The 8,235-nt window shown below is 57.0% G+C and overlaps 1 long non-coding RNA gene across 1 annotated transcript; it reads left to right on the top strand.

Annotated features, from left to right (window-relative positions):
* The first annotated feature begins 4,577 nt into the window (after window positions 1–4,577).
* LOC140903172 (uncharacterized) lies at window positions 4,578–7,655 on the top strand. The gene is made up of 3 exons (XR_012156175.1): window positions 4,578–4,944; window positions 6,318–6,412; window positions 6,998–7,655. It is a non-coding gene; the product is annotated as an uncharacterized LOC140903172 (long non-coding RNA).
* The last annotated feature ends 580 nt before the right edge of the window (window positions 7,656–8,235 follow it).

Below are 8,235 nucleotides of genomic sequence, written 5' to 3'. Positions count from 1 at the left end.
AGGAAGGAACGACTGGGGAGGGGTGTGTGTCCCAAGGCTGAGCTGAAGGGGTGGAGTTTGCAGCTGTTCCTGTTGGAAGCAAAATCTTGGAGCAGAAAATCCAATCATTCTTCCGATGGTGGCAGTTCAGAGATGACAGCTAGCTGGGTATGTCTACATGGGAGCCCATGTTGTCTGTATGGTGGCAGGACCTAGGAACCCCTGTCACGCCGTGCCAGGTGCTGCATAAATGCAGCACACAGATGGTCCCTCCCTGCCCCTGGGATCTCCCTGTCAAAGATGCTGGGTTTCAGCCCCCTGCATGGTGGGAACATCCTGGGGCTGGAAGCCTTTCCTGCGGGGCCCAGCTGGCAGGAGTCTGTAATGAACAGGTCTGTCTGCCCAGCTCCTCCCCGAGGAGTGGCCATATCCCGTGGGACCCCCGGGAGCGGGATGGCTGCGGGCTGTACTCCCAGCCCTGTGCCCTCTGGCTGTGGGGCTGTGTCTGGGGGAAGCTTGCTGCCTGCTCCATTGCCTGTGGGGGGAAATCCAGGGGATCCCCTGCTCCAGGGGTGCTGGACACCCTGTACTCAGAGCCTGCTCATTGAGCCAGGGTCCCCCAGGCTGTGCAGCTCCCCCAGTCCTGTGCAGTGAGCTTGGCATTTCCATCAGATCTCCAGAGGGGCAGCTGGGATAGGGCCTTCCCCACCCCCTCCACCTCCTCCAGGCCTGGAGACCCTCTCTTTGCCTCCCGCACGCCCAGTGCCATACGCACACGCAGCTCGGTTCAGCCTCTCCGCAGCAGGGCCCGGGATGAGTCAAGCTTTCATCCCAGCAGTGTGCGAGTGGGTTCAGAATGACGCTCGGCGCCCGGGCTTGCGTGTCCCCTAGCATGGTGCGTGCGGGGGATCCAGGCTGCACAGAACAGAGGCGGGTGTCACGTGTGTTCACATCCATGCCTGCCAGGGCCGTGTTGCCGCACCCGTGGTGCATTTCCTCCCTGCGGGGCTGGCCAGTTGTGTGCATGGCAAACTGCCCAGGTGCGTGACGTGATGGCCCGGTACCTGCCCAGTGGGGCGAGGGTGCAGGGGCCCCGGGGATGTAGCAAGGAAATGTGTTTGCAAGTCCGCGCAGCTGCCACTGAACCCTCTGAAGTAGGGCTTCCCCCGGGGGGGGCAGTGTTTTCCGTTTGATCAGTGTCTAGGGAGGTGCAGGGCCTTGGGATGTGGGCTGCAGGGTCCAACCAGTGCAGACGGCCGGGCAGGAGCTAGCCAAGCGCGAGACGGGAATCACAGCAGGCACTTTGTGGCTCCATCTGTCACAGCGGGAAGGTGCGGAGGGGCAGCAAGGCAAAGCCAGCCAGAGAGTCAGATGCCAGCAGTGCCCAGCCAGGTTGGGGTCATGGCCAGTAAAGGTGCATCTGTGCTGGATGGGCTGGAGGGACCCACCCTCTTGCCTCTGCGAGGAGCAGCGGTCACACTGCGGGGGGGGGGAATGGGTGCTGGGTGGGGTGCTGCAACACCCTGGCGCTCTACTCGGTCGTGGGTGGCACGAAGACTGCTGGGGACACATCCCCCCAGCGGCCGCCACTGTAGGGGTGCTTCTGCAGTGCATTGTGGGAGAACATGTCTGTTCCTTTGGGGGACCCTGTCTGGCAATGATATGAAGCCAGCAGCTCAGTAGATTAGCACGCACTCGGGGGCTCTGCCGGCGGCCTAGGTGGGGCCCTGCCGGGTCTCTGGGATTGTGGGTGTCTGCGGCTAGGTGCGTGTTTCTGTGTACAGGTGGGTGACATGCATGCCTGAGTGCTTGTGTGTCTCACATGTGTGCCTCTGTTCATGTGTGTGCATGCACGGATGTTTGCACGTGTCTCCATGCACACCGGCACTGGGATGCACATGTCTCAATGTACGTGTACCGTTCCCAGCCAGTGACTCCAGCTGCTAGGAGCAGCTGCAGAAAGAGCCAAACCAGGGAGTGCTGCAGTCGGGAGGATGGGGGACAATGGGGTCCAGCTAGGCCACCCCTCGTCCCAGCAGTCCCACAGACACAGCAGACCTGTGTAAGGCAGAGCCTGTCACTCTGAAAACTAGGACCTCTGCCCCTTCTCCTCCAGAACTGGGGGGAACAGAAGCTGCCAAACCTGAGACCCCTGGCCATGCAAAGAACTCTCGGCAGTTTTGCCTGGAGTTCCTCTGCCCTGCATGGTGGTCTCTGTGCTCCAACCCTCTCCCTCCCCGTCCCTCAGTCACTTCACCTCGGCATCACTCCACCCTGGCTTTCTTCCTCCTGCCCCCCCTCCCCATCCCCTCCCAAATACTGTGGCACCAAGGTGCCATTTGCTGCCATTACATGGTTCTCTGGGCTGGAAATGCTTTGGGGTGGAGACTTTCTGCTATTTTGTGTTTGTCCAGCTCCTAGCGCGGCAGGGCCCTGTTCTGGGTTGGTTCTTAGCCCTGCTGTAATAAACATGATGATTGTTATATTATAGGACTAATGTATGTCTGTGTCCACCTCTGCGTGTGCATGCATGTCTCTGTACACGTGTTCATGCATGTGCGTCTCCATGTACACATGCATGGGAATACATCTCTTTATGCACAAAGTTGTGTTTCCAGGCTCACCCCTTTGTGCAGAGCATTCACTCCTCTCCGGCTAGCGCGTCAGTTCCCCTGAAAGGGGGGGCAGGAGATGGAGCTTCCGATGAGATCAAATGTTTGTTTATTTTACAGATGACTCATTCCTGGATCCCCCCACCACCCCCACCTGTCTGTGCAGTGACTCACCCTGCCTGTCACTGCAGGTCTCAAACCAGCCCCTGCTGCTCATGGCAGCTTGTCATTAACGCTCCCCTCTCCCCGCAGCCTGTTATCCCAGCCAGGGAACGGCTGCTCAGTGTCACCTTTGCAGGAGAATAGGGGCGGGGGGGGGAGGTTGGGACCAAGGGGCAGCATCACTCAGAGACGGGAGGCTCCCATGCATGGAATAGCGAGGGGCCTGCAGGTCAGATAAAGCTCTGGGTGTGCAGGGAGCCTAGCCCTGGGATAGCCAGGGAGGGGGGTCACCCCGCTGAGAGGTGTCCCAGGGTCCGTAACTCCAGGGGCTTCATCGTCTCCTCCAAAGGAAGGGGAGCAGCTTGCAAGTCCTTTCGTTATCACGGCAGTGCCCAGGGGTGCCAGCGAGGGATCAGGGAGGTGGGGCACGGTCAGTCCCTTGTTCCTTTGGGCTGAAACCATCCTCCCATCCCCTGCGCCCGCCGGCACGTGCTTCACCCCACTCCTAGGGGCAGCTCCAGGGGCTGGGACAGGCCTGGAGAGCACCAAATCTAACCTGCGTCTGTGCCAGCCGGGGAGTGGGCCTCAGGCTCGGGGCTGGAGCAGCTGGCAGAGCATGGCAGGGCCATGCGGCAGCAGCCGTCCATGGGAGTGGTGCCCATGTAACCTGCTGATCCCCTGCATTTCAGTAGCTCCCTGCAGGGCCCACGCTGGATCAGGGCCCGTTAGGCTGGGTGCTGCATGGACACGCAGAGCGTCCCAGAAAGAGAAGACAGACAAACAGGACAAGACTGGCCCGCGCTCACAGGGAGTCGGTGGCAGAGCTGGGAATAGTCATCAACCCGCTGGGCCATGCTGCCCTTGGCTACGGCAAACCGATCATGCGGGTTTTAATGTCCAGGGGATGGGAGCTGTCAGCCTGCAGGGTTGGAGACCTGGCGGGGGGAACTTGAAGCCCTCAGGGGAAGTCCACACTTCATAGTAAACCTGGGCTTACAGAGGCTGGACCCGGGTCTCAGAGCTGTGCTCATGCATCCACACTGCACTGCACAGCCCTTCTGACATGGGTCCACGGCTTGAGCTGCATCCGTGCTGCAAACCAACAGGACTTGGACCTGACTCTCTGTGGGACTCAGGCTCTGATCCATCCCTCCCGCTGCCCCAGCAGGCTTGCTGACCCGAGTCAGACGGATTTGTGTCTGGATGAGAGGGGGCTTGGCCTCACACCTGAGTCAGAGCCCGGGCGTAGTATGCAGTGTAGACTTAACCTCAGCCGTTATGGTGACAAGCAAGGCGCAGGAGCCTGGCTCACTCACACAGGAAAGATAGGCGGCATGGAAAAGGCACTGAGCTGGGACTCAGGAGAGCCCCAGCCCTGCCACAGCCTGATTGTGCAACCTTGGGCCGGTCACTGACGCTTTCCTTTCCTCGGCCCCCCTGCTGTCAACCGGAGATCACAACGCTTCTTTTGTCTTGTCCGTTTAGCCTGTGAGCTCCCAGGGGCAGATATTGCCTCCCACCATGTCTCGGCAGCCTTGGCACAAGGGGGCCCTGCTCTCAGCTTGGGGCAACTGGGAGGCAAATCAGACCGGACCGACCGCAGGCCGGTGTTTCCTTCCCCCGGTCCCAAGGTGAAGCTGGGGACTGCGCAGCCAGCACCATCAGGGAGCCATGCCAGGAGCCAGCGGGAGGGGATGGTGCCCGGACGAGCGCTGGGTCACACAAGCAGAAAGAGCAAGGACAGCAGAGAGCAGCGGCAGGAGGAGGGCTGCCGCGACTGCCCCAGTCATTGTGAAAGTGACTCTAGCAAGCAGGGCCTGGGAACGGTGGCCACCGTGCTCTGAGTCAGCATAGCCTCCAGTTCTTCAAAACATCAGCAACACCTCTGGGAGCTGCGTGGAGCAGCTGCTGGCCGGCTGCGGTGGCAGGGCTGAGTTCGGGGAAGTCGGAGCTGCTGGGCGAGAGCTGGCTGTTTGCTGAACCCCTGCTGCCCTTTGCGTGCGTCATTCAGGCGTGTGCACCTGGCTGATTCAAGACAAGCAGGTGCGGACCTGCTCCGCGTTGGGATGGGGAGAGACCACCTCTTGCTGCAGGGAGCGATGCTGGGGCCTTCAGCAGGTGTCCTCGCTCTGAGTCAGCATCCCAGCACAGGGCTCGGAGACACAGCGCTGGGGGAGGTGGCCCCTTCTAGGTAAGGTGTGACAGCGAACTCTTGTTCCAGTCTCCCATGACCCCTTGGTGCTTTCTTGGGGGGCCGTGCACTGAGCAGATTCCAACCCTGGTACCTGCCTTTGCCTAAAATCCCCCTTGCACTTGCTAACATTCCCCTTGTAGTTTCAACTGGGTGCAGTGTTTTTCTTGACTACTTTCCTAAAACCATTGCATGGCATTGCTGGGGCGGGGACGGGGGGGCGGGGGTTGTTAAACAGCTGCTGCCTCCCACCCCAGAGGTGGCTGCATTCCAGGGGCAGGTGGAGTGGTTTCTGTATAAACAGCTGCTGCATCCCAGCTCCGAGCTGGCTGCATTCCCGCAGCAGGGCGAATGATTCTTGTGTCTATCCCTTCCTGGGGAGGATGGAGGCATTTCTTCTTTGCAAAGTGCGCCGAGAGATGCAGGCTACAACATGCCTTCGGAGACACCCCCTCAGCACCTGGGATCCTCCTGCCTCAGGCGTTTAAGCAGACAAACCCCTGGAAAGCACTGTGGGAGCATAGTCATAGCCCTGGTCTACACTAGGAGTTGAGGTCGAATTTAGCAGCGTTAAATCGATTTAACCCTGCACCCATCCACACGACGAAGCCCTTTTTTTCGACTTAAAGGGCTCTTAAAATTGATTTCCTTACTCCACCCCCAAGAAGGGGATTAGCGCTGAAATCGGCCTTGCTGGGTCGAATCTGGGGTATTGTGGACGCAATTAGACGGTACTGGCCTCCGGGAGCTATCCCAGAGTGCTCCATTGTGACTGCTCTGGACAGCACTCTCAACTCTGACGCACTGGCCAGGTAGACAGGAAAAGGCCCGCGAACTTTTGAATTTCAATTTCCTGTTTGGCCAGCGTGGCAAGCTGTAGGTGAGTGCAGAGCTCAGCAGCAGAGGTGACCATGATGGAGTCCCAGAATTGCAAAAGAGCTCCAGCATGGACCGAACGGGAGGTACGGGATCTGATCGCTGTGTGGGGAGAGGAATCCGTGCTATCAGAACTCGGTTCCAGTTTTCAAAATGCCAAAACCTTTGTCAAAATCTCCCAGGGCATGAAGGACAGACGCCTTAACAGGGACCCAAAAAAGTGCCACGTGAAACTTAAGGAGACGAGGCAAGCCCACCAGAAAACCAGAGAGGCAAACAGCCGCTCCGGGTCAGAGCCCCAAACATGCTGCTTCTATGATGAGCTGCATGCCATTTTAGGGAGTTCAGCCACCACTACCCCAGCCGTGTTGTTTGACTCCTTCAATGGAGATGGAGGCAACAAGGAATCAGGTTTTGGGGACAAGGAAGATGATGATGATGAAGTTGTAGATAGCTCACAGCAAGCAAGCAAGCAGATAAACTGGTTTTCCCGACAGCCAGGAACTGTTTCTCACCCTGGACCTGGAGCCAGTACCCCCTGAACCCACCCAAGGCTGCCTCCGGGACCTGCCAGGTGGAGAAGGGACCTCTGGTGAGTGTACCTTTTAAAATACTATACATGGTTTAAAAGCAAGCATGTTTAATGATTAATTTGCTTGGCATTTGCGGCTCTCCTGGATGTACTCCCAAAGCCTTTGCAAAAGGTTTCTGAGGAGGGCAGCCTTATTCCGTCCACCATGGTAGGACACTTTACCACACCAGGCCAGTAGCACGTACTCGGGAATCATTGTAGAACAAAGCATTGCAGCGTATGTTTGCTGTCATTCAAACGACATCCATTCTTTATCTCTCTGTGTTATCCTCAGGAGAGTGATATCATTCATGGTCACCCGGTTGAAATAGGGTGCTTTTCTTAAGGGGACATTCAGAGGTGCCCGTTCCTGCTGGGCTGTTTGCCTGTGGCTGAACAGAAATGTTCCCTGCTGTTAGCCATGGAGAGGGGGAAGGGGGGAGGGGCTAGCCATGTGGTGGGGGAAGGCAAAATGTGACCTTGGAACGAAAGCACATGTGCTATGTATGTAATGTTAACAGCAAGGTTTACCGTGAAAGAGTGTAGCCACTGTTTTATAAAATGTGTCTTTTTAAATACCGCTGTCCCTTTTTTTTTCTCCACCAGCTGCATGTGTTTCAAGGATCACAGGATCTTCTCCTTCCCAGAGGCTAGTGAAGATTAGAAGGCAAAAAAAACGCACTTGTGATGAAATGTTCTCTGAACTCATGCTGTCCTCCCACACTGACATAGCACAGACGAATGCGTGGAGGCAGACAATGTTAGAGTGCAGGAAAGCACAAAATGACTGGGAGGAGAGGTGGCAGGCTGAGGAGAGTAAGTGGCGGCGGGCTGAAGAGAGGGCTGAAGCTGAAAGGTGGCAGCAGTGTGATGAGAGGAGGCAGGATTCAATGCTGAGGCTGCTGGAGGATCAAACTAATATGCTCCAGCATATGGTTGAGCTGCAGGAAAGGCAGCAGGAGCACAGACCGCCACTACAGCCCCTGTGTAACCAACCACCCTTCTCCCCAAGTTCCATAGCCTCCTCACCCAGATGCCCAAGAACATGGTTGGGGGGCCTCCGGCCACCCAGCCACTCCACCCCAGAGGACTGCCCAAGCAACAGAAGGCTGGCATTCAATAAGTTCTAAAGTTTTAAACTTTTAAAGTGCTGTGTGGCCTTGTCATTCCCTCCTCCACCACCCCTCCCAGTGCTTCTCTCCTCTACCACTCCTCCTGGGCTACCTTGGCAGTTATCCCCCTATTTGTGTGATGAATTAATAAAGAATGCATGAATGTGAAGCAACAATTACTTTATTCCTCTGCAAGCGGTGACTGAAGGGAGGAGGGGAGGGTGGTTAGCTTATAGGGAAGTAGAGTGAACCCAAGGGGCGGAGGGTTTCATCAAGGAGAAACAAACAGAACTTTCACACCGTAGCCTGGCAGTCATGAAACTGGTTTTCAAAGCTTCTCTGATGCGCACCACGCCCTCCTGTGCTCTTCTAACTGCCCTGGTGTCTGGCTGCATGTAACCAGCAGCCAGGCGATTTGCCTCAACCTCCCACCCCGCCATAAACGTCTCCCCCTTACTCTCACAGATATTGTGGAGCACAGAGCAAGCAGTAATAACAGTGGGAATATTGGTTTCGCTGAGGTCTAACCGAGTTAGTAAACTGCGCCAGCGCGCTTTTAAATGTCCAAATGCACATTCTACCACCATTCTGCACTTGCTCAGCCTGTAGTTGAACAGCTCCTGACTACTGTCCAGGCTGCCTGTGTACGGCTTCATGAGCCATGGCATTAAGGGGTAGGCTGGGTCCCCAAGGATAACTATGGGCATTTCAACATCCCCAACAGTTATTTTC

Source organism: Lepidochelys kempii, chromosome 25 (genome assembly GCF_965140285.1).
Source record: "Lepidochelys kempii isolate rLepKem1 chromosome 25, rLepKem1.hap1, whole genome shotgun sequence".
Taxonomy (NCBI): domain Eukaryota; kingdom Metazoa; phylum Chordata; order Testudines; family Cheloniidae; genus Lepidochelys; species Lepidochelys kempii.
This window is presented reverse-complemented; position numbering and strand designations above follow the sequence as displayed.